The sequence below is a fragment of the Antrostomus carolinensis genome, unplaced genomic scaffold, assembly GCF_000700745.2.
Source record: "Antrostomus carolinensis isolate BGI_N321 unplaced genomic scaffold, ASM70074v2 scaffold3590, whole genome shotgun sequence".
Classification (NCBI taxonomy): domain Eukaryota; kingdom Metazoa; phylum Chordata; class Aves; order Caprimulgiformes; family Caprimulgidae; genus Antrostomus; species Antrostomus carolinensis.
In genome coordinates, this window is record NW_010288971.1 from 248,202 (window position 1) to 256,063 (window position 7,862).

Below are 7,862 nucleotides of genomic sequence, written 5' to 3' on the forward strand. Positions count from 1 at the left end.
CAGCTCCATGTCCCCTTGTCAGAGGCCTGGCTGAAGGAAAGAAAGGGTGCCCAGTGTGTTCCTGAATTGTGCAGGGTCTGTAGGCAGCCAGCATAGCTGAAACTCATCCTGAAGCTACTCTAAAAACTGTTCTGACTCCAGGGGTAAGACAACAAATATAAAATCAGAACTAGAGCAGATAAAAGCAGATTAGAGTCTCTTTTATGCAAAACTTTTTTTTTTCCCATGCACAAAACAGCCCCATCAAACAGCAAGTTGAAAAGTTCTGGCACTAGCAAACCAATATAGCACTGATCTTATTCAACATATTTTACTTGCTTTTAGAAGCTCTATGGATATATAATGCTAGTACAAAAAGCACTGATCTGTAGTATAAGATTGGAAAATAAACCATTTTTACCAGTTAAGGATAACGTGACTGTCTTAAGAGGGTGTTTCTGTCTCCACTGTTAAAGAAACCTGAAAACAGCCACTGAGGCTGAGCGCTGACAGCCTGTGGTATATCCAGATGTTCAGAGAAGTTGCTCTGAAAGACACTGTCCATTCTGAAGAATATTTTGCAATGCTGCCTGACGGCCAGTTACTGAGATGTATCTCCAGCATTTCACAATACCTAATTAGAAAAGGGAGCATCATAACTGAGAGGACAACCACAATAATTTATGCCTGAACTGGAACAAAAGAAAGTGAACTGAACATTTAACAATATGGCCAAGTTTCAATTTAACAGAGCTCTAAGTTGTATGTGCTTTATAATAGAAAAGCTTGCTTTAATCATTTATTGTGCCTGAATAAATATAGTGTAAGCACAAACATGAATGTAAGGTCATCTGTTAACAATCTTAGGCAAGGGTCACAGTCAGCTCACATAGGATATCTATATTCCAAAGTAAACACACACCAGAAAACTTTCTGTGTCACTTGTTTTAAATCCAGCAGCTAATCAAAGCATAGGAAACAATCACCACCTCTGCAAAGAAGTCTTTGCAGATACTGGAACATTTACACCTGGCTTCCACTTAACAGTAGTTACTCCTTCAGTAACATGGCAGAGCTTAAAACATAATGAAAGCAAGGCAATTTCTATTCAGTAAACATTAAAATGCTAAAATTTGAAAATATGCATGTGGCTGTCACTTGCTCTGTTGAGAAACAAAGTTTTATTTTTAGTTCCAGTGCTTACATTTTCTTGCAGCTATTTTAATAGATGAACTGCCACCAGAAATATTCCCTCACTGGGGCCTGATGTAGAATGATATAAATAACCTTTACAAAGTCCAGCATAATGGAATGGTAAAATCAGTTGACATTCTTTTAATTAGCACTGCCTGAAGATTTACCTACACAGAACAGGAATAGCAAAATTCATCCCTGGAATAAATCTGCTGAAGTCACTGATGTCAGAGGAAGTACACTGGGAATGGACTCAATATAATAGCTCTGTTATTCACATTAAACATAGAGCAGCTTCTTGCCTGTAGCATATACATGGTTTGAGGTAAATGAGAAAACATTTTGATTTATTAAAGAAACTGCTATTGTGTGATATGTATACCCTTTCTTTACCTCAGAATCAGCAAGCTAGCCAAATGTGACTGGGTGTACATTAAAAGGAGTCAAAAATCTCCTCTTCACCAGACTTAGCAGATTAGTGGGTGGAAACTACGCATGCAAAGTGGTGGATGCTAAACTCCTGCTCTCTACAAAAAAAATCAACTAATCATTCAACAAATCAGCGGCAGCAGTACTCTTACTGGAACCCCATCCAGCAAGGCAATTAAGTGCTTGCTTAACCATAAGAACATGAGTAGCTCCAAATTTAGATCTCTATTAAAGTTTAATGCCAAATTTAACTTTTCTGGATTTCAATATTTTTGACTAAACATGGGTGAACCAGCTTCATTAATATATGTAGTTTAATCTTTCCCCTCCTGATAAACAAAACAAAATGGGTCACATTTGCCCTGCCGTAACCCCCTTCCTGGCTTGTCTTTCTAACCTGTAGTCTTCTTATTTCTTGTATTATACAGGTAATCTTCCTTTCTCACTTAGAATAACAAAACAAGCCTTTTCAGACAAAATGAAACACAGAGTTGAAGGACCACACCTGGATGATACACACGTCCCCAAGTTCTTAGAGCTAAAGTTTAGTGGTGGCTGCGAGTACTTCAGTCCACTGAATAGTTTTGCCTAAAAAGGGACTGACACGTAAGGCAGGGTATCTAAATACAGCCTAGAAAACTCTAATCGTTTGTATCCAAGTTTATTTTATGATTGCTGTATGTTCAAACACACATACTTGATTCCCTCTTTCACTTTTTCAACCCTGCAGACAGGTAACAATGAACATTCAGTGCCATGGTTTGTTCTTATCCTTATAAGTCACCAGAAAGGACTAGCAGGACCTCAGCCACGTCAGGGATACTGCCAAAGCTGTACCCTGCAAAACAGAATTCAGCTGAACCAAACAGCTCTGACAATGTTGAGGCATAACTTGTGTTTTACAGATAATGAGCACAAAGGAATTACGCTCCCTTTTCGTGGAGACTGGTTTCAGGAATCAGCAGAAGTTCTAGCTGACTGAAGGGATGCCACTTGGAGAGTTTCAAGCTTGCCTAACAAGGGACCTCAGTGTAAAGATACTGCCTAGTTACTGCTTGTTGGAGCATAAACCCCTTGTGCATCAGGCTCTCTTGGTTGTTAAAGTACAAAGTGGTGTGGAAGTTGGGTGCAGGAATAAAGCTGAGCTATTTTTCTAATTGCTATATCCTATCCTTGCTTGTGTCTTTGCTTCATTCGGAGAAATGTCAATCACCCAGCAAGCTTTTTAATCTTCAAGACCCTCTTAAGCAGAACAGAGAGAGTATAAATGAGGACTGGCCAAGCAGATCCTGGCACCACAGAATAGATCCATCTACACTTTAACAGGGACAAAGCAGTCTTGTTTTGTTGGGTGTTCTGATTTTTGGATTCCAAAGGGATTTATAGATATGTTTTAAGGAGGAACTGCTTGATTCATTTGGAATTTTATTCAGAGGGAAGAAATTTTAAATTACCTTTGTTTATGACAGGAGAGGAGAGTAATACTGTGTCTATTTTACTCTGCTAATGAAAGACATCAATGTAATGAATCATGTAAGGGACTAGAAGGGAAAAAAATAATACAACATTGCAGCATTTTCTATCTTTACTTTGCCTTGACTTGAAAGGGTTTTTGCTTATTTTGCAGAGACTGCATTAATATTTTTTCCAAGCTAGCAATTCCCTACACACATACTCTACTACACCATTATATTTTCTCTGCAGAGCACACCATCTCCTGTGCCACCTCTCCCTAGATCTCATTTTTTAGATTTTCTGAACTGTGCTCATTCCTCATATTAATTAATTAAAATTAGTTAATACCTGGGGTTTTTTCACTTAAATATTAATATGGTACCTCTAGCAGTATATGCATATATATATATATACATACATACCTACATACATATATATACATATAAACATACACACACAGGTGTATATACATATAAAAAACATTCTTCTTCAAGTTCAACCTATGCTTATAGAGGTGAGTTGAGCTTGTGGGCATGCTGCAGTATATGGGCCAAAAGGTAGCATGACATTTTTTCCTATCCCACTTGGTACTGTGCAAACACAGGGCCTTTCCTAGCAAAGCCCTGATGTCACATGTAGAGAGAGCAGGAAGGATTTGCAGGCAGCCTGAGCTCAGGATAACCCTATTACACTGCAGACACCCTACATCTAGTGCAGGGTGAGTCAGGCTGTACATGAGTTTTTTCGCCCACTCCTTGACTCAGTCTCCAAACATACAATATTAGGCATAGCCTGAATGTCTCTCGAAATCAAGTGTCCCTGTTTTAATGTCCTTAACAGCATTACAAAAACTATGTTGTTGTCCTGGTTTTGCATACCCACAGCAAAACAATCATCTCAAGGAGCTGCCAGACAGCTTTGAGTGCCAAACTGATATAAACTCCCCAGAGGGACACAAATCCAGCTCTGTTATACAGAACTCTATAATGCTACTGTGTCCTTCATGAAAATATCCACTAAGTGTCCTTTTAATACACAAAGCTAGAGTCAGTCTGAAGCTGTACAGTCAGGCTTAGTAGCTGGCCAATGGAACTGCAACCAATATAAGCTACAAGGCTCAGAAAGGAAGGTAGCACCTATGTTTTCCCTCTCATTTGCTGAATTACAGATGATCACTGGACTGTGGTAGGATATTGAGGGAGGAAAAGAACAACACGTAGAGGAGCAGGTGAGGAGAAACTGTAAGTGGCTGTAATAAAGGGAATTCAAATACAGCAGAGAGGCAGTGAAAGTCAGATAATAACTAGGAGATCTGGAAAGAGGAGATGAAAGGAGATTAAGCAAGGGGAAGAGGCATGAGAAAAGAGCAAGAGAGAAAGTGCGAAAAATGAAAGGTAAGTCTAAAGAACATAAAATTTGAGGAAAAGGGCATATTTCTTCCCCTCTTCCCTCTTCCTCCACACATCCCTTCAGTGCACTCCTCCCTGCCACTTGTTAATGCTATAACTGAAGAAGGCTTCTCCTAATACAAGGTGCTGGGCTCGCCCTCTGCTCTAGCACGACAAAAAAAAAGGCTGACTGCACATTTATAATGCCTCATCACAGACTTGCCTACAGTGTTGAGCCACTCCTTCCTCTGTCAAATCTTATCCCTGAGGGTGTACAGTTTGCAGTCGTAATGGTACGTGTTGTAGGAACAGCCAAGAAGTCTTACGCAGAGAAGCCACTTTTACAAACAGGTACCAGTGTAAGGCACTTGCACATTTGCATATGCCTTATGGAAAAGGAGCACGGATACAATGCCTCCCTTTCCGTGATAAATTATCACTAAAAATGTTCAACAGAATATAAAGAAGGAAAATAAATTCCTTGGCAAGTTTCTTATGTTTTCAAGAAACCTAGCAATCAGATGAACTTTTGTTCTCGCTTTTACTCTGGATGGATCCCTTTAGCACTGATGAAAAAGTTCGCATATTTTCACACAACATTCTTATACCTGTAGATGCAGATATCTGTCATACAGAATTAAATGTCTGGTTCATACAGAATTAAGACTGTATAGGACAGGTGACAAGAAACTGGTCAAGAGGTAAGAACACAGCAATGAAAGCACATATTATGAAGATTTATCTCTCTGAAGACACAGTGCTGAAAATACCTTTATTGTATTTTCAGGGAGATGACCCATCTACTGAAACCTAACAGGACATTTCATCATTATCCTTCACACATTCCATGAGGAAAAGTTATTTAAATATCACAGATATATGATGCAGCCATTTTATCTTTAGTTTTCAGTATCAAATAGCTGTAGCCAGCAACATGTGCTTTTTACAGAACTAAAGGCAAAACATTAAGAATAGTATTTATTTTAGTAAAAAAAAAAAAAAAGTCCAAACAACTGTCTTCTGAAATTAATCAAGAACTACTTTCTGGCTATTTCACCTTAAAAATGAGCCTCAATGATTTGAACAACCATTCTGAACACAGTTATTGTGGAGAACAAGAAACAGGCTGTTACTAGATTCTCTTTTTAACAAAAAATGCCTCATTTTATGCATAGCACGTGATTGGATTGATACTGTTATTTTAATAAATAATGTGTCTTTATCATCATCATGCTGGTCAGTGCCTTCTGAACACATCCAGGAGACAGCAGAAGTATGCAAATTCAAAACACAGATTATTGAAAAGACCAAACTAATGACTATCACTTTCAAAGTAAATAATATTTTAAATATTGTCAAGTGTGGGAAAATGAAGCACACTACCCTGCATTTACAGCAAATGATATTTTTAAAACATGCCCATCACCTTTCTGAAGTTTAATTGATGGCTGAAGTGATCAGAACAGGAGGTTCCTCAGACGTTTGAGCTATTCCATGACAACATCACTGGTGAAAGTTTTTGACACTATATTGACTTTCCTTAGAAGTTCTGTTTATGTTCATAACAAAAAGGAACTCTAATGGCTTCTTTTTGTTCTTTAGTTTTTTTATTTTTCTTTTCAGTGAGAATTGACAGGCATGCCTGACAGAATCCAGTCGGTTTCAAAGCTGGATATGGACTGGGATACAAGTAGAGGCAGCAGAAAAATGATAAAAAAAATTAGCCATTCAATATTCTGATTAAGTTGAAAAATTAGGACCATTTACATAAGAATTTATTTGCATTTCCTGACATTTCCTGTCTCTTTTCTCTCGACTGAGAGTTTATGTTATATAACAGATAGATTAATTAATAAAAAAGAAAAAAAATCAGCAAAGCATCCTGCCACCTCACAGTTAGTGGTACCTGCAGTTTGGCCCAATCATTTCACTGCTCTTAATTCTGTTTCAAAAACAGATTCAATGATATATGCATCCAAGACAAAGCTTTTTAAGAGCATCCAAAACTGCATGTTTAAATACTTATTTGCACAGGCCCAGCTGATATTTTATTCAGACTATGAGTAGATTCAAAATCTGCCATTTCTGAGTAAGCAGCATTCATAAACCAAGGTACTTTCAGAAACCCTTTAGAACTTGTCCTCTTGTCTTAACTAGCATTATGAAGAAGCTTTAATAGGCATACAAATAAAAGTTTCTAAATGATGCTGTTCCCCAGTAGGCAGAACATATTCTCAAATTATTCTCCCATTTAGATACTCTATCTGATTTCAAAATGAAATAAAAGTTATCAGATCTATAATTATATGCCTACTGACTACTGCTTTTAATTATTCTAAACATATCTGGAATTACTACGTAGACTGATATTTATCAGTGCCAATACTTGCAATAGCAGGGAGGAGAGCTTCTCCCCTTTCTTTCCTCTCCTGCTCAAGTCCCTGTTTTCCTGCAGGAAAAGGGGAACAAATCATATCAACTCCCCCTAAGTGCACAACAAGTCACAGAGACAAAATGTCTTTCACTGTATTATGGATAGGCTGGAATAGCTCTGCTGCTGTTTCCTCCTCTCCATGACAGTAGAGAGGGAAGGTACTAAATACACTAGAAGTTCAGACAGCCCAGAAGGTATCAACACCTATGTATGATGACTCTCAGCAACACATCATGCTTGCTTTACCTCCAGGTGTAGGACCTAAGTGCTGCACTCACTAACTCTGCCCCCAGACTCCATAGGCATTTGCCCACCCTTTTACCAGTGCGGCCCCTCTCCCTCACAGCCAGGTCTTACTGAGTTTGGAAGAGTCTAAACTTTTAAATTTTGGTATTTTAAAGTAAAGAAGCCACAGGAAGAACCTGTAAATAAATCCATTTTCACCTCAGTGCTGGCAGCAACAGGAGCAGTGATTTTACTGAGCTTTCCTCTGCAGTATTGCAATGGAGAAAGCACAACGCTAGACTCATGAAGTCAAATTAAACAAAATGCCATTAAAAACTTAGCTGCTGAGAAAATATTAGATCAAAGCTGACCAAAGGAAAACACAGTCACGAGAAAAGTAATGGTATTAATTTAACTAAGTAATTTCTGAACACTACAGCCTGAACAATAGGAAAAACTCTCCCTATTAAAAACCTCTCTCCCATTTCACTGGCACTGTAACACACTGGGAGTTTAGCAGAAAACACAGTAAAGATATTGTAACTCTACTAATTAACAGGGTCTGTGTATAGGGAAGACAATATATATATAAACAGAAAGACTAATGGCACAATGTGGAAATGGCAAACAGGTGGTTCTGAGACAACATGTATCCAGCTTTCATAAACTGCTACAGCATCAGCTGTGAAGGTGCTGAATGTAACTCACTGGGCTGCAATGAGAACCCTGCTCTGATTTACATCTGCTCTAGTCTGAGT

The 7,862-nt window shown here is 38.3% G+C and overlaps 1 protein-coding gene across 1 annotated transcript in view; it reads right to left on the reverse strand.

The window, feature by feature from the left end:
* Positions 1-7,862, reverse strand: part of GFRA1 (GDNF family receptor alpha 1) — a gene marked incomplete at its 5' end in the record, with an annotated part of 53,504 nt that overhangs the window by 44,392 nt on the left and 1,250 nt on the right. The gene's annotated exons all lie outside the window — the stretch shown is intronic.